Consider the following 24,278-nt stretch of genomic DNA (forward strand, 5'->3'; position numbering starts at 1 on the left):
TCACAATGAGAGGCAAGTTCTCAGTCAGGTTTTCACAGTACCTTTCAATGAAGAAAAAGATGCAGCTGAAGTCTGTTCCTGCAGATCTCGCTGTTCCTGAGACTCAGTCGTGGGGACAAGAGTGAGGACGTCCAGAGAGGGAGGGGGGAGGAGGGGTGACAAACTGGTGTCCCTCTCCCTGGCTATTCGGTTTCCTGCTGCACTCTGAGGAAAATACAACCAGCTCAGAGATTGGTATCCAGGTGACTTACGGGTAGAGTTGATTGGTCCACCAACTCAAAGGGAGAAGTCGTCCTTGAAGGGCTTCTCTGGCGAGATGAACTTGCCGATTCGGACCTGCAGCATGGCTTCTCAGGGCAAACCAATGGTCCAGGAGTGGCAGCAACCGTCCTCTACCAGCTAGTCTTCGGTTCTTTCGTTCCAGTGGTCGACTGCCTTCCAAGCCAAGAGACTCACCTTTTATCCACTTTACCCTCATTCATTCCAGCTTAGCTGTCACTCACCTAGCAGGGTTGCTGACCTTGCCGGACAGCCAGCCAGCCAGCCAGCCAATCACGCAAGTGCATTTGGGTCTCCTAGGAGACTAAGCACAGTGTCAGGCACCTCCCTCACTTCCTGCCCACCCCAGACACTCGGGCGCAGAGGCAGACTTCACTCCTGAAGCCTGCCGAAGGCGAATGAACAAAGACCAAACATTGTTTGGCGCGCTGACCAAAACTCTAGAAGGATCTATCCACAAAGAAATGCGAAAAAAGAAGACTGGGACCTGTTTTTACAGAGAGGGCTCAAACACCATCTTGAAAAACATGGCTCCCACGATTTAATGCTACCCGCGCTCAACAAAAATTATGGTAGTTTGTTATAAAACCACTGCCACCAGCTATTCCGAGAGGAAAGTGTAGCCTTTGACTGCTACATAATATCTAGACAGAGGGGATACCAAGTAACCCGTCCAGCACTCGATTGTAAGATAGGGTGTACTGGTTCTAGGAATTTAAAAGACTAAAAGTCAATTTCACTTTACTTACTCTGGGAAACAGTTTATCCCAGAGAAGGTATTTAAACCTTGGGAAAGCCGGAAAGGCTTCCCTGTGTCACTGCACTGAGGGTGTTGTGGGACAAATGAAAAAGATGCCTATGAAGTTGGTTAGACTCCATAACCAAAACAAACACACAGAAAACACATTGATTTGAAAAGTTCAAAGTCCCAAAGTTTAGCAAAAGAGCTGGAGGGCTCCAAGGTGGGAGGAATTGGCATATTTATGAGAATTCTCCATAACACACCTCAGACCCCATTGACGTGTCAACAATATTTAGCATTGCCTAATGACACCAGTATGGATTGGGGAGAGGGAGTGGTGGGGAGGGGGGATGGTGGGACGTCTGGAGGAAAAAGGACCAAGGACGTTAGTCACTGCAGTGAGTAACTTAGAATTACTCTTACGTCCCGTCCCCTTTCCGCCATACTGCATGGGCGATTACAACTGAATGTAGCCCCAGGGTGGAGTGTAAACCCACCTTAAGCAAAATGGTTCCTTAGAACCGCCTATCCGAGGCCGCGTCCGACTTCGAGCCGGCGTCCACACTAATGCTTGCAGAAAGCCAAACGGGTGGCCCAGGTGGCCGCCCTGCTTACGACCTCCCACAGAACCGGCCATTAGAATGCGATGGCCGTGGCCCTGGCTCTGACAGCATGCATGTTAGCTGGCAGTGGCCTGTGCTGACCGTTGTAGGCCTCCTTGATGGCTGCAACCATCCAAAGTGCAATAGAAGCCTTGGCTGCCTAATACCCGGGCCTGGATCCCCCAAAAGGTGACAAAAAGTGCATCCGACTTGCGTAAGCCCTTGGTCCTGTACAGATCAAATTTCAGAGCGCGCCTGACAGAGTGCAAGACTCTGAGCCTCATCCTTGGGAGTCAGCAAAAAACATAGGCAAGACTATTTCCTCATGAAGATGCAAAGCGGATGGTACCTTAGGTAAGAACGCAGGGTGAGTCCGCAGGACCACCTTATCCCTGTGGAAAGTGGCTAGGGCTCTGAGGCCACCACAGCCTGGATCTCGCCGACTCTGCTGGCGGAGGTGAGGCCCACCAACAAAGCTGTCTTAATGGTGACCAGCCTGATGTCCGTGGACGCCATTGGCACGAAGAGTTTGTGCGCAAAGGCGCCACATTGAGGTCCTACACCGGGTGTGGCCTCTTGATGGGTGTGTAGAGCCTGGACAAGGCCTCCAGATGTTTGACTATCAGGCTGGAAGAAGAGAAGACTTCCTCCTCTGAATTTCAGTAGGCCCCTATGGCAGCCAGATAGGTGCGACATGTGTCCACCTGTATGCCTGAGTGCACAAGGTATGCCGAGAAGGAGAGTACGTCATCCAGTGTGCATGTAAGTGGATTAATCTCCTATGAGCCTGCCCAATGATGGAACCTAGTCCATTTACTCTTGTATTGGCTCCTGGTAGCCCTGAATGAGCTCCAAGTTAGCTGCAAGAGGCTCAGGTGCCTGAGGTTGACCTGCCAAGGAACCAAGCTGCGTGGGCCAACTTCTGTGGTGCGGGGTGGATGATCCTGCCCCCCTGCTGGGACAAGAGATGGGCTGGACACAGCGGAAGGTGAATGGGTTGTCTGTCCGTGACGGTGAGCAGTTCGGAGAATCAGTCTCGCCAGCCACCATGGAGCCATCAAAATGATGCTGAGGTGACGAGCTTCCTTTATCTTGTGGATTACCCTGCGGGACAGGGATGTGGGAGGAAAGGCATAGGCAGTCATTCCTTCCCACGGGATATGTAATGCGTCACCCAGGGATCGGGGACCCTGCCGATGCCAGGACAAGAACTGATGGCACTTCATGTTCCTCCAGGAGGCAACTAGATCCACCCGAGGGTTCCCCCATTTGTTGAAGACCGTCCGGAGTACCTGATCATTCAATTGCCATTCATAATTGTCCGCTCCCAGTCTGCTCAGCCTGTCTGCTTCCAAGTTGGCCTCCCCTGGGAGGTGGATGGCCGTGAGGTAAATGTTATTCTCCAGGGCCCATTCCTACATGCTGACCACTAGGCTGCACAGTGGAGGGGACTTGGTACCCTCCTGCTTGTTGACATAGTGCATGCTGGTGGAGTCGTCAGTCTGGAGGACGGACTTGCCTCCAATAAGAAGGAAAACTCAGAGCTAACCAGATGGCTCTGAGCTCCAGGCAGTTGATATGCGATTCCTGCTCCTGTCGGGTCCAGACTCTGGACAGTGTGGCTGTCTAGAGTGACCCCCTCCCCAGCCTTCCAGGGAGGAGTCTGTAGTGATGGTGACCTGCAGGGCTGGCTGCCAGAAGGGCTTGCCCATCCGCAGGTTGCAGTCCATGGACTACCATGAGAGGTCCGGGTGGAGAGACCGGTATGCTGACCAGCTCAGGAGCCCCTCTGCTGATTCCATGAGGTTGCGAAGTGCAGATTTAACCTCATCCCGAGTCTCGTGTGTGGCACAGCCAGGAGGACCACTGCCATGATACCCAGTAAGTGTTGGTACCACCAGGCAGAGGTCACTGCTCTGGTAAGGAAATGCACAGTGGCTCTCTTGTGAGCCGTAATCTTGTCCTCTGCGGGAAAGACCCTCGGAGCTCATACCAGATGAGGCCCAGGAAAGTGAGGCTCTGCGTGGACTGCAGCTGAGACTTGAGGTTGATAGTAAACCCCAGGTGGTGGAGTGTGATTAAGTGCAGAGGAAGTGTGGGTAACCCCCTCCTGAGATCTCTCCCTGACGAGCCAGTCGTCAGGTACGGGTAGACATGGTGGCCCTGGGCCCTGAGGAGGGTTGCCAACGCTTGAGTGGTAAATACCTTGGGGGCTGAGTTGAAGCCAAAGGGTAGCACCTTGCACTGGAAATGGCAGCCCGTGATCCTGAGGCATAGGAAGAAGCTATGTGGCAGCCAAATCGGGATGTGTAGATGGGCATCCTTCAGATCCAGGGAGCACATCCAGTTTCTCCACAATGAGTGCTGGCGTAACCCTCTTGAATTTCTGAAGAGGGAGAGGTTGAGGGTGGATAGGTCCAACAACTCTCGGGCCGGCCTGGTGGTTTTTATATGGCGAACATCCTGGAATAGAAGCCCAATCCTCTGCGAGGCTGTGACTTTTTCCACTGCCTGGCTCTCAACGAGCAACTGGATCTCTGCCAACAGAGTTGCCGTCCCAATCTGTGGGAGTGGCGAGGATGAGAAGGGACTGGTAGGCGGTACCCCGAGGATCCTACAGAGCGGATCCAGGCGTCAAACTTCTGGCGCCAAAAATTGCACTTGAAAGGTAAGCTTGCCCGCCACTGGAGACATGGCCCGAATGGACGAGTCTTGCTTTCTTTCCTTCCGAGGCTGCTGAGGAGGGGGGGCGAAGCCATTGGCACCATTGCTGACTGGGCGAGTAGTTGGGTTGCCTCGATCTCCGTTCCTGGAAGCACCTGAACCTGTCAAACGACCACCCCCTGTGGGAGCCTTGATGAGACTGGGTGTACACCTTGGGCGAGGCCTTCGTTAGGATAAAGACTTTGCAGTTTGCGAGCTGTTTTTTATCCAATTCCTCATCGGGGGTAGAGTGAAGGAACAAGTTACTTACCTGGGTCAGGCATGGATCCACATGCTCATGAATATTCCCCATCAGGATGGGAATCCTCGGTAAAAAAAAATCAGTTTAATTTCTGAACTGTATGTCCTAACAACCAATCACTGAGCTCTGGGTCATACCACCCCCAGCCAATAACTGCCCTCTACCTAAGCCCCTCCTCTGGCAGCCATCTTCAGATTTGGTAGCACGTAAAGTGGCAGTAGGACCAAGAGAAAAGTCGCAGAGGGGTGTGCGGGGAGGGTTCGCATGTGAATGCATGCCAGACCCATGCTGGAGAAAAACAGTTACAGGTAAGTAACTTGTTCCTTCTCCAGCATGGGGTCTGGCATGGAATCACATGCTCATGAATAAAGAATACATAGCAGTACACATGCACAACCACGGCAGGTGGCAAGGCTCAACATAAGCATTTCTTACCTCCTCACCAGGCTCACCTTCAAGCAAACGGGTTGCGCAGCACTGCTTGGCCAACTGGAATCCCTGTTGATGCAGTAGAATTTCGTGAAGGTGTGCGTCGACCTCCACGTAGCAGCCCTGCAGATGTGGAGCAGGGGCACACCAGATAGGAACATCGTAGTAGCAGCAATCACTCTGGTCAAATGGGCTCTCTGGAAGCCATGGACAGGGCCTTCCCATGGTTCACAGGGCCAAAGTTCACAAAAAGTTGCGACGTCTTCTTGAAACTTGGTGCAGTCCACATAGAACTTCAGCGCTCTAGCCACATCCAGCGACTGCAAAGTCCTTTACAAAGGCGTCAGAAAAAACACAGGTAACACCAAGGGCTTGTTTCAATGAGTCCTACAGCACCTTGGTCATGAAGGAGGGGTGCGTCCGCAGTACCACCCTCATGTTGTGAAATGTCAAATAAGGTGGCTTACAGGACAGGGCCTGAATCTCACCCACTCGTCGTGCAGATTTGATTGCCACAAGGAAAGCTGTCTTCCACGATAAGAGCTTCAGTGGAACTGTCTGCATAGGTTCGAATGGAGGACCCATGAGCCTAGTCAGTACCACATGGAGCTCCCTAACAGGGGCTGGAGCCGTCACCGGCGGGAATGAACGGAACAGTTCTTTAATAAACTCCTTAACCAGACGGTGTGACCATAACGACGACCGTCCCAGAGATCTGGTGTTGCAGGAGATAGCCGCCAGATGAACTTTGTTGGAGGCATGGGCCAGTGCTGCTTTGGCCAATGACAACAAATACGGCAGCACCTGCAGAGCCGTGACGCGTAGAGGGTTGATTATCTGTGTACGGCACCAAACAGCGAACCTCTTCCATTTAGGTCTGTAGCATTTAAGAGTAGATGATGCCCTGGCCATGGCAAGCGCCTCCTAGCAATCTGCTGGGAGGTCGTAACCCCCAAACTCTAGAGCCAGGCCTTCAGGTTCAGCGATCCTGGGTTGTGATGCAGAATTGCGCCTCCCTCTCTGGCTAGACGATCTGCAACTGCCGGAAGCTTGACGGGAGGGGACGTTGACATGTCGAGAAGGTCCGGGTAACAGATACGCCTCGGCCAACCCGGTCTTACAATATCCTCCTGCAGCAGGACCGTCTGTGTTGATTGACTAGTCAAAGAAGCAACAGCAGAACGCATACAGAAACAGGCTGTGCTAGGGGAATGAGAATACATCCCCCATGCTCCCCAACTGGGGAAACCTGCAGGCAAACACCAGACACTTTATGTTCATCGCCATTGCAAATAGATCCATCTGGGGATTTCCCCATCTGCAAAACAGGCGATTCACTTTGTTCTGCCGAAGCTCCCACTCGTGGCAAGAGCACAGCTCCCTTCTGAGCGAGTCTGCGACACTGCTTCACTCCTGCCAGATGAAACGGAATGATCAACATCCCCTGGGTGCCGGCCCAGTGCCATAGGTCCTGCGCTTCCCTGGAGAGCGCCGGGGATCTGGTGCCCCCGATTCCTGATGTAAAACATTGTGGTGGTATTGTACGTGAAGATCCACACCACCTTGCCCGTGAGGGATGGAAGGAAATACTTGAGGGCCCAAAACACTGCCTGCAGATCCAATGTGTTGATGTGTAACATCTCCGATAGCCACAGGCCTCTTGCGTGAGACTTCCGGTGTGAGGGCCCCCCCCCATCCTTCCACGGAGGCGTCCATTGTGACAATCACCTGGTACGGTGGGGTCTGGAAATCTGCACCTCCAGACAGATGTGCACAAACCCCCCACCACTGTATCGCTCGACTGAAACTGTCGAGTAAGATCTTGTCCGCGAAGCTTCCCGACACTTGAATCCAACAGGCATCTAGGAACTCCTGTAGGGGACGCATCTGTAGCCTGCACAGCCGAATGAGGTGCATGCATGACGACATGCCGAGCAAAGACTTGGACCTCACCTGTGCCATCTTCAGGGCCAACAGCCGTTGTACCTTGCCTAAGATGGCCCCTATCCTCTCCTCCGAAGACACCAGGCACACCACTGTTGAGTCGGGATCCCAAAAACAGCGCGTCCTCCGATGGAATCAAGTAGGACTTTGCAAAGTTCACAGAGAACCCCAGATCTCCTTCGAGCTGGCCCGGATGATCCTGTCATCCAGATAAAGGTAGACGTGAATCCTTGTAGTCGCACCTGCACCGCCACTGGTGCCAAGCACTTGAAGACCCTTGGTGCCGACTTCAATCCGAAGGTAAGGGCTTTGATTTGGTAGTGCTTCCTTTGCACCACGAACCACAGAACTTGCTGTACCCCTTGTGAATGGGGAACTATGCATCCTCCAAGTCCAGCAATGACACAAAATCTCCCCCTCTTCCAGCTGTCTGACCACGTGCTGAAGAGGAACCATGCAGAATATTTGGGACTTTATGTACTTGTTCAGTTGACGAAGGTTGAGAATGGGCCTCCAGTGACGAGAAAGTACCTAGATTACACTCCGGAGCACTGGAGCCTCTTCGGGACGAGCTCCATCATGCCTTTCTTTAGCATGGCCCGCACTTTGAGCAACAGCTGAGGGATGTGGTTTTCCTGCTGGGCCACTGGTGGTATTCTGTGACACTTCCTTTGAAATTCGAGGGTGTGTCCGTGGGCGAGAGCATCCAGCACCCATCAGTTGGTGGAGATGGTCTTCCACACGCTGACGAAGTTCGCTAGCTGGCCTCCCACATGGGTGCATGGGTGGGGGCCCAATGCCATGGCCGGTTCAATCCTGCTCGGATGTTGAAGGGCCGCCTTAGGGACCCTAGCAAGGACGTCATCCTCCAGTCTTGGAGCAGCCGCTGTTTGTCTCCTGGGCTAAAGAGCAGGAGGATTGGCGGTAAGAAGAGGATCCCCGCCAAACCCCTTGGAGGATCCTTGGGGCTTGCTGCTTGAGGTCCGAAAGTACTGCTTCCGTTGCTGAAGAGTGCCCAAAGCACGTGCCAACTCTGTGTCCGTCTTTATGGCTTGGAGAGACTCATCCACAGCCTTCCCGAACAAATTGTCCCAGTCGAAGGGCATGTCCAGCACCTTCAACTGAACGCCCAGCCTAAAGTTCGTGGCCTTGAGCCAGCCATGATGAAGGCAAACTCCTTTGCCCATTTGACGGAATCACGCATCGGCAATGTATGTGGCCACCGTGATGGCATGGTCCAACGCCACCTCGCCCTCCTGCAGAATCTGCAGTGCCTCTTGTTGTCGGGGATGAAGTCCAGTATGGGAGCGATCTTGAACCACAACTCCTGGTTGTAACGAGCCGCGAGGGCGTTGTCGGCCTTGATGGTAGTCGCCACAGAATGGATGACCCGTCGTCACATGGGATCTAACTACTCGCCCTCACTGTCTGGTGGGGAGGAAGCCGCCGGGGCCGAACCACCCGATTACTTCTTCCTGGCTGCCGCAGGCTCCAGAGAAGGTTGGGCCCGTAAGCACTTAGGCACCGAGTCTGGTACCCTGTACTTTTTCTCAAGGCAATCCCTCTTCGCTGGGGCCGTGGAAGGGTTCTTTATGAGCGCCTAACCCTGGTCTCAAATGTCATCCAGAAGTGAGATCGAGAGGATGGTTTGCCTCTGCGCCGATATAGGAAGCCCTCCTCTGGAGCAAGCTTAAAAAGTTCAGACACTCTGGAGAAAGAGTGGAACAAGCCAATCTCGTCCGGTGGTGAAGATCTGGGCAGTGGAGACAGGAGGTCCCCTAACCAGCCGTTTGTGCCCACCGCCGCTGTGTTGGGTTCCATCTCATCCCTCGACGGGTGGAGGGAGAGGGGGCAAAGGGTGGCAAGGAGGTGGAGGGTGTACCTTCTTGGCTGGGGGTTCCCCATGGGGGTGGGTGTGGGGGGGAGGGGGGGAAATCGGCTCCACAGGCAGGGCCACCAGCGCAATAGGCATCCTCGTCTGGATCTTAGATACCAGCGCATACAATGCGGAAAGGATGTCCACTGAGGTCTCTAGGAGGTACCCGAGGTGGGGGTGGCAGTTGAGGTGCAGGCGGAATAGGTCGCCGGGGCACCGGCTGGGAGCCCAGGCACTCATACGCCCTGCTGCTCTTCCTAGACAGTACTCGTCACCCTCGGGCTTGCTTCCTAGGTTTCCCTCCACTTGGATGGTTTGCAGACAGTTGATATCCATACCCTGGGAGGCCACCACCTCCCCACCCCCTTCGTTTCCAGCGGTGAAGGTCTCGGGGAGATGACTGGCATCTTATCCGGGGGCTTCTCTATGGGCCGGAACACAGCCTCCCTCCTGGGAGGAAGGGATACCCTAGCCTTAGGGGCCGCGTCCTGCGGAGCAGTCTCAGCGGCCTCCGCCGGAGACACTGCTACCCTCTCGATGGAAGGCTGGGCCTTCAGTGGGTGCATCCGATCCTTCACTAAGCTTGGTCCTGCTTGGCCTTCTCCTTAGGGGGAGGGCCCGAGCCAAACTCCCCTTGGACTTCTCCAGTAGGACAGACCTAGAGTTTGCCCGGATGGTCAGACTTCCTCTTGGCCGAAGATCCTGAGCCTTGACTGGCCTTGACTGGTGACTGAGGCTGGAGACGTCTAATGCGCCCTGGCCGCAGAGGAGCCTGTCGCAATGGTGCTCTCGGTGGCAGTGGACTTGCAGTGCTTAGCCTTCTGTTGGACCCCCTCAGGAAGAGCACCCTCAAAGGACTTAGATGCCCATTCAGCCTTCTTGGAACCTGAGGCATACTAATGGGAGCCCACCCAGAGCTGGTGCCTTGGCCTGTAGCCACTCGTTCAGCCTCCTGTGCCAATCCTTTGTGTGAAAGGCTATCTCCTGGCAAAACGCACAATCCTCCTTGTGCACTGGATACAGGCAGCAGAGGCACTCTGAAAGCTCGTCCGAAAAGACATTCCGCAAGCCGCAGCAAATCCTGAACAGGGGATTTTAATCCTTTTCCTCAGACATGGTCCTTGTGGCGTAGACCTGAGAATCGTCTGGAAGCCTCCACGAAGAAACTGACGAAATCCGCCCTGGAGGGGCGCTGAAGAATCTAAAAACTGGTCCCAGTTAATCGGAAGGTGGATCGATGGGGCACAAGACCCGATTGACCGAAAAATAGAGAAAACTGTCAAAAAATGCAAAAACAGTACAAGCTTGAGAGCTAAACATGAGGACTTCCTACGATGGAACGTGCTGTAAAAATAAAAAGATAGCTGCCAGAGAGGGGGCTTAGGTAAAGGGCAGTCATTGGCTGGGGGCAGTATGGCCCAGAGCTCAGTGATTGTTGTTAAAAAACGGATTCTCTTTACTGAGGATTCCCAGCCTGACGGGTACTATTCATGAGCATGTGAATCCATGCCAGACCCCATGCTGGAGATCATTGTGGTAGTATTGTACGTGAAGACCTGCACCACCTTGCTCTTGAGGGAAGGAAGGACTTGAGAGCCCAAAACGCTGCCCGACGCTCCAGCATGTTGATGTGCAACGTCTTCTCCTCCGGCAGCCACAGGTCTCTGGCGTGAAGACTTCTGGTGTGATCTCCCCATCCTTCCAGGGAGGCATCCGTCGTAACAGTCTCCTGGTGTGGTGGGGTCTGGAAATCAGCGCCTCCAGACAGATGAAAGCACACACCCACCCACCTCATCGCTCGACGGAAGCTCTCGTCGAGCGTGATCTTGTCCTGGAAGCTTCCTGACACTTGTATCCCACGGTCGTCGAGGAACTCCTGTATGGACGCATCCGTAGCCTACAGAGCCGGATGAGAGATGCATGACATCATGCTGAGCAGAGACTTGGTCCTCACCATGGCAACCTTCAGTGACAACAGCCACTGCACCTTACCCAAGATGGTCGCTACCCTTTACTCCGACGGTGATGCCAGACACGAGACCGTGTTGAGCTGGGATCCTAGGAACAGAGCGTCCTGGGATGGAGTCAAGCAGGACTTTGCATAGTTCACTGAGAACCCCAGATCCGTCAGCAGGCAAACGGTCCTCGCTGTGTGGTCGACGGCGACTTCCCTTGATCTTGTCCGGATGAGCCCGTCGTCCAGGTAGGGGGTAGACGTGAATGATATATGTCATTTATAACGGGCCTATACACAAGTGTTTCAATCCCTTGCAGTCGTAGGTGGGCCACAACAGCACCAGGCACTTCGTGAAGACTCTGGGTGCCGACTTCAACCCGAAGGGAAGGGCCTTGAACTGGTAATGTACTCCTTGTACGACGAAGCATAGGAACTTGCGGTGACCCTTATGAATGGGGGGAGATGTGGAAGTACGCATCTTTCGGTCCAGCGACGACAGAAAGTCTCCCTCTTCCAGTTTTCAGAGTTGAAAAGATTGTGCAGAACTTCTGGGACTTTATGAATTTGTTTAGACGTTGCAGGTCGAGAATAGACCTCCAGCCCCTGGTCTACTTTCGTAGAGGAAGTACCTAGAGTACACTCCGGAGACCCGGAGCCTCTGTGGGACCAACTGTATTGCCCCGTTCTTTAACATGGCCCGAACCTCCAGCAGCAGCGGAGGTAAGTTGTTTTCCAGCCGGGCCACTGGTGGCATCTGCGGGCATTTCCGATGGAATTCTAAAGTGTCCGTGGGCAAGAGCATCCAGCACCTATCTATCAGTGGAGATTAACTTACACGCGCTGATGAAGTTCGCCAGCCGGCCTCCCAACGGGGGGAAAAGGGTGCCCCCCCAAACATCACAGCCAGTCATTCCTGTTTCAAGGTCGAAGGGCCGCCTTGTGGTCCCGGAGGACGTCGTCCTCTGAAGTTCGTGGAGCAGCCCCTATTCTCCTGGGCAGAGAAACGGGAAGGTTGACTGTAAGCAGAGGATCCTCCGCCAAAGCTTTTTGAGGAGCGGGCAGACTTGCCTCCCGTTGACCAAAAGGACGGCTGTCGTTGCTGTAGCGTGCCTAGGGCACATGCTGTCTCAGTGTCCGCTTTGATGGCCTGTAGGGACTCATCCAAAGCATTCCCGAAGGTTGTCACCATCAAAGGGCATGTCCAAAACCCTGGTCTGGACCTCCTGACAAAAGTTGGTGGACTCGAGTCAACCGCGGCGGTGAAGGCAAACAAGGTTTCCCCATCTTGCGGAATCGCAGCTGTCAGGGTTGGGACGGGGAGAGGGTTAAAGGGCATTATCCTCTACATCTCGGAAACCAGAGTGTACAAAGAATGTCCGCAGAGAACTCTCTAGGGGGTAGTCGAGGCGGAGGGCATATAGGAGGCCGTGGCATAGGGAGGGCCAAAGACCCAGTCATCATGGGGCGCTCAGTCTCCTTCAACAGTATCCTCAGTCGCCTTAGTCACCCCCCTCCCCCACCCACTCGACATCCTCGTCCTAGGGCTCCACTCTGTTTCCCTCATCATGGACTTCCTGGATGGTCTGAAGGTAGGTGAGCTCCTCTGAGGAGATGTCCGTGCCCGGGAGAACCTCTGCGCCCCCCCCCTTCTTCACATCCAGAGGGGACAGTCTTGGGGAAAAGACCAGCATCTTCTCCAGGGTCTTCTGGATTGACTGGACCATAGCCTCCCTCTTGGGAGGAAGGGATACTCTAGGCTTCGGAAGTGCCCCCTGCGGGTCCGCCTCCACTGCCTTCGAAAGGGATGCCACCACTACCTCGATGGAAGGCTGGGCCTTCGTCTGATGTACCTGGGCCTTGACGGTCAGGACCAGTCCATTGTCCTGCTTGGCCTTCATAGACGATCCAGACGACTTGAACTGTTTGGCCGCCTCCTTAGAGGGCTTGTCGGAGCCTTGGTCCCATTTTGCATTCTCCGGCAAGGGCGGGCTGGACATGGACCTCTCCTTGGCAGTCTCTGGAGCCACCTTGAGTTTGCCCAGATCAGACTTCCTCTTGGATGAAAAGCCTGAGCATGGACTGGTAACTGAAGTCGCTGAAGACAGTGGATGCGCCCTGGCCGCCCACGGTGGCAGTCGACTCGTGGTGCTTAGCCTTTTGTTGGACCCCCATGGGACATTAAACCGTTCAACTTTCTTGGATCTGAGAGAGGCATGCTCCTGGGACCCCACCCATAGTAGGGGTCTTGGCCTGTAGCCACTCTTTTAGCCGCCTATGCCGATCCTTCAGCATGCGAGCAGTCTTCTCCTTGCAAAAAGCACAACCTTCCTCCTTGTGCATCGGGTACGGGCAGTAAAGGCACTGGGAATTCTTGTCGTCCGAGAAGACATTCCGTAAACCGGAGCAAAGCTTGAAAAGGGGAGCTGAATCCTTCTCAGACATTGTCCATGCGGAATAGGCCTGAAGAATCTTCTGGAAGCCTCCATGAAGAAACTCTACGAAATCCACACTTGAGGGGCACTGACAAATCTGAAAAACAGGTCCCCGTTAATCGGAAGGATGATCGGTGGAGTACAAGGCTCGATTGACTGGAGTAAAACTCTTCCAAAAAGCGAAAAAAGCAGTAAACGCTCGAGAGCTAAGCACAAGGACTCCCAACACTTGAACGTGCAGTAAAAATCTGAAGATGGCTGCCAGAGGAGGGTCTTAGGTAGAGGGCAGTTATTGGCTAGGGGGCAGTATAACCCAGAGCTCAGTGATTGGTTGTCAGGCAATTACCGTTCAGAAACGAAACGGAAACTTTTTTTTTGTTACCGAGAATTCCCAGCTTAACAGGAAATATTCATGAGCATGTGAATTCATGCCAGACCCCATGCTGGAGAAAGGTCACTACCCTCGAACGGAAGGTCCAATATGTGTTCCTGGACATTGGGGTTACATTTTGTAGCCCAAATCAACGCCCTCCTGATGTCCGTGGCGCTGCAGATGGCCCAGCCAGAGGTATCGAGATGGGCCACGGTGGACTCCATGATGTCCTGCGCTACCAGCTTGGCTTCTAGACCTGCTTTGAAGCGTGCCTGGCTCTGCACTGTAAGTTCTGGAAGGAAGTCAGCTATTTCCCGCCAAAGCCTCTGGTAAGCAGCTGCCAACATGGCATCCGCGTTAGATTGATGCAGGTGCAGCGAGGCATTAGTACAGTTTCTTCCTGTATGCCTGCAAGATCTTCTCCTTGCTTACCAGCTCCGAGGACAAGGTGGCCGAATATTACTGAGGCTTGGAGTAGAGTGACGCTGCAGCGATCACCGAAGAGTGCGGTTGAGGGTGCGCTGACAACAAGAGTGGATCCCCCTCCCATCGTTCAATACTTGGCATTGCGGCGCCGATTTACAGGTTGGGTCAAGTGTGGCTTGAGCCACTCCTTGGTCAAGGCAACTAAGTCCTTCTGCATCGAGATACCAGTTTTGGTAAAAGGGGTGGGAGGGGGTCGTAGGGTGAGTACTTCTGCCAAGACCCCCTCGGGCTTCTCAACCTCAGGTTGAGGAAGGCCTAGATATTCAGCCAAAACTGCAAGCTGGTCGTGGAAGGCCTTTGCTGACGACGGCGTGTCAAGGTCCTCATCGGTGTCCACCCAAGCATCCGGCAGGTCTGGAGCAGGTGAAAGAATGCTTGGCGCTGTGGGCTGCGGTGTGGAGACCAGAGCTGGAGGCTGCTGCGGAGGCTGGTGTGGAACCACCGGCCCTTTGGGAGGCAGGGGAGTAGGAATCAAATTAGTCAGCAGGGGCTGCACTGGGGCCTGTGGCAACGGAGCCATGGGAGGAATGACTAAGGGTGCCGGTGGAGTAACCGGAGGGAGCAAGTCCCCGACTGCTGCCTGCAGGATGGCCCTCATTTGGGGGATTCGCATGAGCGCCAGGAACCTTTCGAAAGAACCGGTCTTCGGAGGCTGAAGAGGTGGCATGTGATACTGACCGAGTTGATGGGGGCTGCTGGGGCCGGAGCGCACTGTCTAGGTTGCAGGGGGAACCTGCCCTGCGCTGCTGATGGATAAACTGTAGGCCACGTACCTGGTTGACACCAGCCCCACCTTGAAACTCTAACATTTTGAAAGGGCACAGCAGCCCCGAGGCATCGTGGCGCTGTTACAAGACAGTTTTGCATACAACAGGAAAAAAATAAATATAACTCAGTTGTTACATGCTAGAGTAATGAATTGCAGGTACAGTAAAAACCGTTTATGCCTACTTCGTTACATTTGTCAATATCAGGGGCAAACAATCTGACATCGGGTGGGTCAGTTAAACAGGGTGGTTTTGAGGCCTTTGCGGAATGTGGCAAGGGAGGTTTCAGCTCTAATGGCGATGGGCAGGGCATTCCAGAGTTTGGGGGCTTGATAGGGGGAAACCTATACCTCCTGCTTTGGCTCTTTTGATTGAGGGTATGCGTAACTGGTTGGTGTGGTGTGTCCTGGGCCATGTGGAGGCATCACGGTTTATGGTTTCAGAAATTTAGGAGGGGGCAGGGAGGCTAAGGCATTTGTGGGTTAAGGTCAGTGTTTTGAAAGTTATTCTTTCCTTAAACCGAAGCCAGAGGGCATCTCTCCTAGCTTTGGTAATGTGATCTCTCTTGGGGATGTTGAGGGCCGCTCTGAGCACCTTATTTTGTACTGTCTGAAGCCGGTTGAAGTTTTTTGCAGAGGTGCCTGCTAGGAGAGCGTTCAATAGTCCAGCTTGGCACCTATGGTGTCTCTAGCGATGGAGAGGCAGTTTTGGTTGGTTAGCAATGGTTTGACAGCGTTTAGGAGTTTGGTGGTGTGATCAGAGGCACTGGCACAGAGCAGTTTGTCCATAAATAATGTGGCGTCTAGATGTACTCCTAGGGTCTTTATGGATGGGGCGTTTTCAATAATGAAGTTATCGTATTTAGTGTTGAGTTTGTACAGAATTTCTTTTGGGCCTATGATGATCTGTTTTGTCTCCATTGAGACCAACCGTTTGTGGCCATCCACACCTGGATGGTGGAGTAGATCTTAAGGGCTGTTGAGTGATGGTCGTAGGAGCCTCTGAGTGGGAAGAGGACTGGAGTGTCGTCGGCATAGTTTGTATAAGCTATGCCAAAGGAGTCAAGTTTGTCAAAAAGGTGCTTCAACAGGTTGTAGAGTCTAGGGGCAGTGCAAGAACCTTGTGGCACATCGCAGTGGATGGTGGTGGGAGCAGCATTAGCTGTGTCTGAAAAGACGTTCATTGCTCTGCCTTCCAAGAAGGGTGGTCTAACAGGTGGCATGGTTAGAGTAGGGGGCCGCGCTTGTGAGGGAGGTAAGAGTTTTGTCATCTACGGGGTCGAATGCGGCAGATAAGTCTAGTAGTAGTAAAAAGTGTCCATTATTTTGGTGATTTGGTTCTTCAAGACCAGGAGGGCAGTTTGCATGCCATGGCCTTTACGGAAACCCGATTGCCTTTTTCCTAGGATGGAATTGGTTTCGAGGAAGTGCTGGATTTGATGGTGGGCGGCCTTGTCAAGGATTCTGAGCAGGAAAGGGACAGTCGTGATGGGACGGTAGTTGCTGGGGGATGATGCATCTAGGGAGGGTTTCTTGAGATGGGGACGGACCCACGCTTCGAGGTTGGTCGGGACGATGCCCGAGGAGAATGATGCATTAATGAAAGCTGTGATGAGGGGACCAGGGAGTCAGCGCCGTCTTTAATGGTTAGGTGGGCAGAGATCACCTTTACATGTGTAGGGTTTGAGGTGTTGTAAGAGTGCAGTGATTTCGGATTCTGAGACGTCTCTGACTGAAGAGGGGAGGGGGAGGTTTCTGTTTGGAGGTAGGTGTGTCAGCTGGGTCTGAATTTAAATACACGTTGGGTTCATATTTTAACTTGGAGGAGTGAGATTTTATCAAGAAGTGCTTCTTGTATACCGTTACACCAGGCTTGTTCTTTGGTGATCTCATCAGGGCTAGCAGGTGGGGAGCTGAGATCTTTGAAGATGGGAGAATAGTTCCCTGGACATAGAGTTTGCCTTTGAGATACAAGAGTTAATGTTATTAGATTTGGCCGTGAATATTGCTTTTTTGTATATTGATGAGGTTCTTTTAAAGTCATCTTTGGTAGCCTAACAGGGGTTGGATTGCCAGTTGGAGAGGGCAGTCAGTTTGTTGGCACGAGGGCCAGTAGGTCCTCTGTGAGGTACGCAGTAACAAAGAGGCAAAAATGCTGTGATTTGACCCAGTAAAGGTGTACCCGATTATACCATTTAAGGGGAGCGGGGGTTGCAGGGGTGTCCCCCGCATCCTTTACATGGATTGCGGCAGCAAAACCACAGCCTTTTTGCTGCCATCTTTTTGTGTAAACTGCCGTTTTTTGCCACGATTTTAACACATGGAACCCTCAGTGAACCAGGAGGTGGTGTTCATGGATTTTCTTTTTTTGCTTCGATGGGGGCTGTTGGGGAGAATTCTACTAAATGGCTGATTTCCCTTACCTAATGAGTCCCTCATCAGCGTTGCTGGATTTCTAGGGTTTATTTTTCACCTGGTAGGAGTGCGAGCCTTTTTCCACACTCCAACATGTGTTTTGCTGTGTGTTTTTACCATTTGTGTGATCTTGGGCTCTGGAGCCTCACCTACTCCATGAGCATCATTTGTGTATTACACAGCACCTTCAGTGCACTGACACAGGGTTGTCTTTTAGACTTCCCCTGGATTCTATTTTTCTGGTACGGACTACTGTCCTCCCAGAAACATGTAAAGTTGACATTAACTTTATGTAGTCTCTTTAAACCACAGACCCAGTACATCCCACATGGAGTATTAGAAAGGGTTAAATCGTATCCCTTTTGGTCCGTTTCTCTTGGAGCACTGTTTCGCTCTCTTTTCATCAAGACGTGGCAGTGGTAACTAACCTATTCATTCTACTGCGGTTATCTTATACAACCATGGTCTTTTTTTAGGCGATTTTATTAGCCTTGAACATAAACCTGCTTGACCAAATACATTTTATTTTGGCTCCGGCTGGGTTTATTCGCCATTTCTTTTTGTTAAAGTCTCTCGCGTTTTTCTCTGCACGCCAAACCAGGGTGGATTCCTTTGTTCGTCGCCTTTTTGCGGGCTTCTGCACAGAAGCCCTTCTTAAGGCGCCTGAAAGTCTGGGTAGGCAGGACGTGAGGGAGGGGTTGTACGATCCCTGCCATGGGTTCCCTTGGTAACCCAAGTCACACTCCTGTTCGATTGGCTGGGTGACTGTCCTTGCCACGACAGCCACCCTGCTGTGTGATCGACAGCCAGGCTGTATGAATAGGGGGAAGTGGATAAAAAGCAGGTCTCTGGGACTGCAAAGGCAGAGCCGCCACTAAAACGAAAGAACCAACGAGGAGCTGACAGAAGAGGACCTCTACGACTGAACTGCCGTTGAAGCTCTGCTGCAGGTCCGAATCTTCAGAATCGGACGACAGAAGATCCTCCAGGAAACTTCCCTTGAGCTGGTGGGACCAACCAGTTAGCCCAAACTTCAAGCCAGGACCCCTCTGGTCAAATTCGCTATACAGAGCTACAGTGGGCCGGATAGCTAGGAAGGTCGGACCCTGCTTGGGTTTTAAGGAGCGCACCTTTTATTTGTTGCTCTGCTGCTGGTTTCTTCACTGGGTAGTGCAGGACCCTCCAGTCGTCCTACTTCATGTCTGTCCGACAGTCGCTTCAGGAACCATGAGTCTGCAGGAACTACCAGGAACGTCCGCCTCAGCTACAGCTTAGTCTCCGTTTTAAGCTACTGTGCAAATCCGTTTGCTCGTTTTGTTCAGCCGCGATGAAAGTGTTTGAAATCTTTCTCCAAACCCAGGGCTTGTCCTTCTCTTCGAACTAACTTTTCTGCCAACCAACCTCGTCCGGAATCCGTGGCACGAACTTTACCGTGAACTATCATGAACCGTGTGCATTTGAGCAAAAGACTTTTGACCCATTGACTTTGGCCCTAAGCCTTTTCTACCTGATTCTATCACTGTAGCTCCTCTTGCTCAATTGCCCCGAGTACTTACCTGTTGGTGTGGTTCAATTTTTATTAACTTGGTCTTTCCCTCCCTTTTAAAATGCTGGAGTGCCTTTTTGCTCCCTCTTCATTTTGTGTGTTTAACTTATCGGGAACTTATTGGGAGTGATGTGGTGTATTAAGAATGATTTTTAAACTGCTTAGAATAGTGTAATGTTATACAACTGACGAGTAAAATAAAAGTATATTCTTTTACTTGAAAACCTTGCGTCAGTGTTTGCCTGAATCATAGTAATTGCTGTCCTTTGTGTAACTATTTTATACTGCTCACTTACTCTTCAGATAAGTCTGGCTGATCAGTCATCGCTACCACTAACTGTGTAGTACGGGCTTGTACCAAAGGTGATTTTGTACTGTCACATAGTTTAATTGTGCGTAGTGTTCCCAAAGGGTACTGCATATAATTCTGCTTAACAGGGACAATGGTGTTAATGGCTATCGTGAGGGTGCAAGAATAGATGTCAGCCAGGACCTTTGGGTAGTTGGAAAATGGGGGTTTAAGTTCCTTTCTGTCTAGAAGGGGCCGTAGATTGTCTGGCGTAGGTTTTTGGGAGCTTCTGACCATGGCGGGGGTGCATAGGAGAGAGTGTTAGTGGTGGTTTTGGTGGGGATGGAGAGCTGGATGCAGTTGTGATCTGTCCATGGATAGGCAAGGTTGAATGTTATGGTGGAGGAGCAGTTGGTCTGCCACCCAGTCAAGGGTGCAGCCTTTGGAGTGGGTGGGGTCAGTGACTGAAGCCTAGATCTTTGAGGTCTTTGGCAAGGGCTGCAGCAACTTTATCTTTGGGGTCAGTGAAACCTAGGTTGAGGTCGCAGAGTAGGAGGGATTTAGTAGAGTTTTTCAAATTGCTGCTCAAGGCGTGGAGGAAGTGCCCATGGAAGTCAATGGCTGTTGCAGGCGGTCTCTATATAATGTGAATATTTAAAGGTGTCATTGGCTGATGTAGGAGTTTGAAAGGAGGTAAGTGTTCCCTTCCCAAGTTTGATTGCACGGTCTGACTGGGAGCTGGCCTCTGTGTAGGAGGGCAACACCCCCACCTATGGCATGTTTTCTGTCCCGGCAAAGGATGGAATAGCCTTGAGGGAGAGCTTGATAGCTGGGCTGGAGGCCTTGTTGAGCCATGTTTGCGAGGGCCAATAGGTCTAGGACTGATGTGATGAGTTAATTGATTTCAAGGGCATGGGCTGAGAGGGATCGGGCATTGATAAGTGCACATTGGAGTGCATCAGTGGTTTTGGTCTTCTTGGGAGAGGATGAGAGGGTGTGGTCTGAGGTGGATGTAGGTGTGGTCGTGTCTTTGTAGCTGATGAGCGAGGGTTTAGGGGATCGCGGTAGTGGTGTGACTGGGTGTTGAGGTGAGGTCCAGGATGTGGTGGCTGAGTTACACAGGGCGTATTTGGTAGGAGTGGGGTAGGTGGCATAGTGAGCGGTTTCTGTAGTGGATAGGCTTAGGGAAGTTAGGAATTGACAGAGGGTAGGTGTGTGTTTTTAGTCTTAAATTCCTGATGTTTGTGTGAGTTGTGTGGGCTTGAGTGAGTTTGAGGTATGAGGTATGAGGTAGTGGATTTGGTTGGATTCTTAGAAATGTGAGCTGTCTGAGGGGTGTGGTCAACATGGTTGTGGTTTAGTGCAAGAGAGTTGCTAGTGTGACCGATAGTGTAATGAGTTCTCGGGGAGGGGCTAGGGGTGAAGGATGTGTTTAGGCATGTGGCCTGTAGAGCTCTTTGCATGGAGTGGTTGGATACATTGGGTTGAGTGGCTTAATAGATTGACACAAATAGGCAATAGTATAGAGGCTAGATGCAGCTATCAACTAATGGTCATTGCAGCATCTTGATGAAGGGAACAGTGATCTGACGTTGTATACCTTACAGGGCAGCATCGTGTAGTGTCTTTTGAAAGAGCTGAAGTGGAGTCAAGACTGCAAGTGGCACACGGTGTGCGGTGCTAGGAGCAGTCAGTGTAGGAAGTCCTGGGTGGGGATAAGGATAAGAGCAGGCGTGTGTAGTCTGCTCCTCCCGGGGTGGTAGATTCTGTGGCATACCTTAGGATATTAATGTGGGTGGAGTTTAAAATGCTTTTGAAGAAATACTTTTTCGAGGTGTTCAGGCGCATGGTGTGATCGGCAGTGTGCAGAGGTTGCACCCTGTCGGTTGCAGAGCATCGGTGGCATGGCTTCAGCATGGCCCGTCGCGGACAGGTGCAGACAGGAAGTCACCCTTATGGTGGCCGGCCCTTGGGGGTGCGCCGGCTCTTGCCTTCCGGTGGCGCATTGCGGCAAATATGGCTCAGCGCAGCCTAACCCAGGCTGATTGTGTCGCTTAGAGACCAAATGCCAAGTGCAGGCCACCATTTTGGGACGGGTCCTCGTGGCTGGTATGTGCACCCCAAGTGATATGGGGAAGAGCTATGTATTGTGCATGTAGTATGCACAAGGTGCGTGGCAGGCCTTCACCCGCCTGCTCAGTTTCTAGTAGTGGCATCGAATGGGCAACCATGCTGTCTGGCACGGCAGCCATTTTGTCAAGGTGCGTGCCACGTGCCTAAGTATTGGTGCATGGCTCCCTGGATTTGGCCTCCTCCAGGACACTTAGTGGTGGAGCATGTGGCCTACCCTGCACCTCAGGAGTAGGCCTGGAAGGTGTATTGCCCCCAGCAGTGTAGCCGGTAGTGCTGCATGCATGAGCCCCCTTGGACATTGAGCGGGTACTAAGGCGGTGCCCCTCTGGTGTAAACCCGGTAAAAGAACCTTGTGGTCCCTCAGAACCTTGCGGTCCCTCAGCCCTGTTTCTGGAAGGATCTGATGACTCCCCCTCGGCTGTGAGGCCCGTAGATGGACTAGCCTCGATGCATGTGCTGGTACAAGAACCCGAGCGGTTCCTCCTGCTCTGGCATTTCCTCAGGAAGCAGTCACCCTTACGGGGTGTGCTGGAAAATAGCAGCCCTCCCTTGGGCCTCGATCTCTGTCTGCCGAAGAGCTTCAAGTCCTCTGGAGGCAACCTTTCGAAGAGCTCCCTCCACCTAGCTAGCCTGTTCTTCAGTGCGCCTGGTCAGTGCGTTGCATGCGGTACAACCTTGCCAGCCATGGTCGGGGCAAAGGCATCAGAGGAAAAGAGCGTGGGGGTTGGACGTAGGGAAGAGCCCCTCGCAGGCTGACACCCGCAGAAGTCGACGTGCGCCGGGGAGGAGCGTGATGCCGGAGGACCAAGTACCTGAATGACAAAAGGATAGAATATGGGGAAGAGCGCGTGGTATTACATGGCAAAGCCAAACCCAGGAGCGCTGGTGAAAATCGGAGACCGAGGTGTGGTGCCAGTGGGCGGAGTCAGGGTAGCACAAACTCCCAGGGCTGCACCCCTGCATGCCTCTAAATTTAAAAGGGGGAAGGTGTTTTTTTCTAGTGAAAAAATTCTGTCTCCCGTCCCTAGGAAGGGACACCCATGCATTATGGAGGAAAGGGGACGGAATGTCTAATCATCAGAAATGCTATTACGGTAAGCAATGCATGTCTTCTGATGCTTGTGAATCTGCTTAGAATCACAGGCTGTGCAGAGACTAGCGAGTAGCACCTGGAGTTGGTGGTGGGATGTGAGAAGAAACAGTAGTGAAAAGTGATCTTCGTACTGCTTGTCCCACTTGAGAATCAGACCTAGAATGAGTGTCTAGGCAAGTGTTTTGTAAAGGTGTGTACACAACTCCAGGTTACCACCTTGCAAATGGATTCAAGGGGAACATTTGCAATGAAAGCTATGGAAGGCCCAGAGTAGTGTGCTCTAGGTTTGAAAGGCAGATCTCTTGGCAAGAGTGTAGCAGAGTGTGATGCAATTGACAATCCACTGTGAGATGACTGATTTAGAGACAGGGTCCCCACCTTCTCTACTAACCGCCACTGAAACTAAAAACTATTTTTCAAATCAAGTGTGTGCCTTTCGGCCAGGTTAGTGGTGTTCTGGAAGAATGTGGGTAGTTCTACTGATTGGTTTACATGGAACTTTGAAATTAATTTGGCAGCAAACCTTGGATGAGTGCAGAACCACCTTCTCTGAATTTTGACAAAGGGGTCTAGAACTGAAAGGGCCTGTAGCTCACCAACTCTCCTTATTGAAGTGACTGCCACCAGGAAAGCAGTCTTGTGAGTGCTTTGAGGCTAGCCTTATGCATAGGTTCAAAGGGAGATCCCATAAGTCTAGTTCATACCACATTTAGGTCCCATCCGGGAGCTGGGTTTGAAATAGAGGGAATAATTATTTTAACCTCTTCCACGAAAGCTTCAATTACTGTGATCTTCCACCACTACACTTTTCGCTGGGACGTGATATAGGATGAAAGTGCAGCTAAGTGGACCTTAAGGGAATTAAAAACCAGACCAGAGTCTAGTAGGGGAGTCTGGTATAGTACGATAGGAGAATAGCAGTCTATGGGATTGATGCTATTGGAATTGCACCATATGACGAAGCGTTTCCATTTATTGGACTAGCAATGGCTGGTGTTAGGCCTTCTTGCTTCACCAAACAGTTCCATGGATCTCTGAGGAAGTTGGAGGTGCCCGAAACTCTAGGACATCAGGAACCAGGCTGCCAAGTTGAGAGTTGGCAGGCATGGATGACGTTTTTCCCCCCTTGTCCGGTGTAGCATATTGTATGGGCAAGGTAAATTCAACAGATGAGAGAACCAGGATTGGCGGGCCCACATCGGCGTCACTGATATGGAACAAGTTACTTACCTGTAACTGTTGTTCTCCAGCATGGGTCTGGCATGGATTCACATGCTCATGAATATTCCCCGTCAGGCTGGGAATCCTCGGTAAAGAAAAAATCATTATCAGTTTCGTTTCTGATCGGTCTTTCGTAGTAGTAACCAATCACTGATCTCTGCGTCATACTGACCACAACCAATGACTGCCCTCTACCTAAGTCCCACCTATGGCAGCCATCTTCAGATTTGGTAGCACGTGAAGTGGCAGTATGACCAAGTGAAGAGCCGCAGAGGGGTAGGCGGGAGGGTTCGCATGTGAATCCATGCCAGACCCAAGCTGGAGAACAACAGTTACAGGTAAGTAACTTGTTCCTTCTCCAGCATGGGTTCTGGCATGGATTCACATGCTCATGAATAAAGAATACATAGCAGTACACACATGCACAACCACGGGAGGTGGCAAAGGCTCAACATTAAGCATTACATCAAACTCCACATTAAGCAACTCTTACTTCCTCACCAGGCTCACCTTAGGTGAACAGATTGCGCAGCACTGCTTGGCCGACCCTGGACTCCTCCCTGGAATCCCGATCGACGCAGTAGAATCTCGTGAAGGTGTGCGTCGACCTCCACGTAGCAGCCCTGCAGATGTCCAGCAAGGGCACACCATATAGGAACCCCGTGGTAGCTGCGATCGCTCTAGTGCAATGGGCTCTCGGACGGCCAGGCAGCGGTCGGTTTGCCAACCG

The 24,278-nt window shown here is 52.1% G+C and overlaps 1 protein-coding gene across 2 annotated transcripts in view; it reads right to left on the minus strand.

The window, feature by feature from the left end:
• Positions 1-24,278, minus strand: part of TENT4A (terminal nucleotidyltransferase 4A) — a 612,157-nt gene that overhangs the window by 103,962 nt on the left and 483,917 nt on the right. The gene's annotated exons all lie outside the window — the stretch shown is intronic.

The sequence above is a fragment of the Ambystoma mexicanum genome, chromosome 5p (assembly GCF_040938575.1).
Source record: "Ambystoma mexicanum isolate Mex_15411 chromosome 5p, UKY_AmexF1_1, whole genome shotgun sequence".
NCBI classification, from domain to species: Eukaryota; Metazoa; Chordata; class Amphibia; order Caudata; family Ambystomatidae; genus Ambystoma; species Ambystoma mexicanum.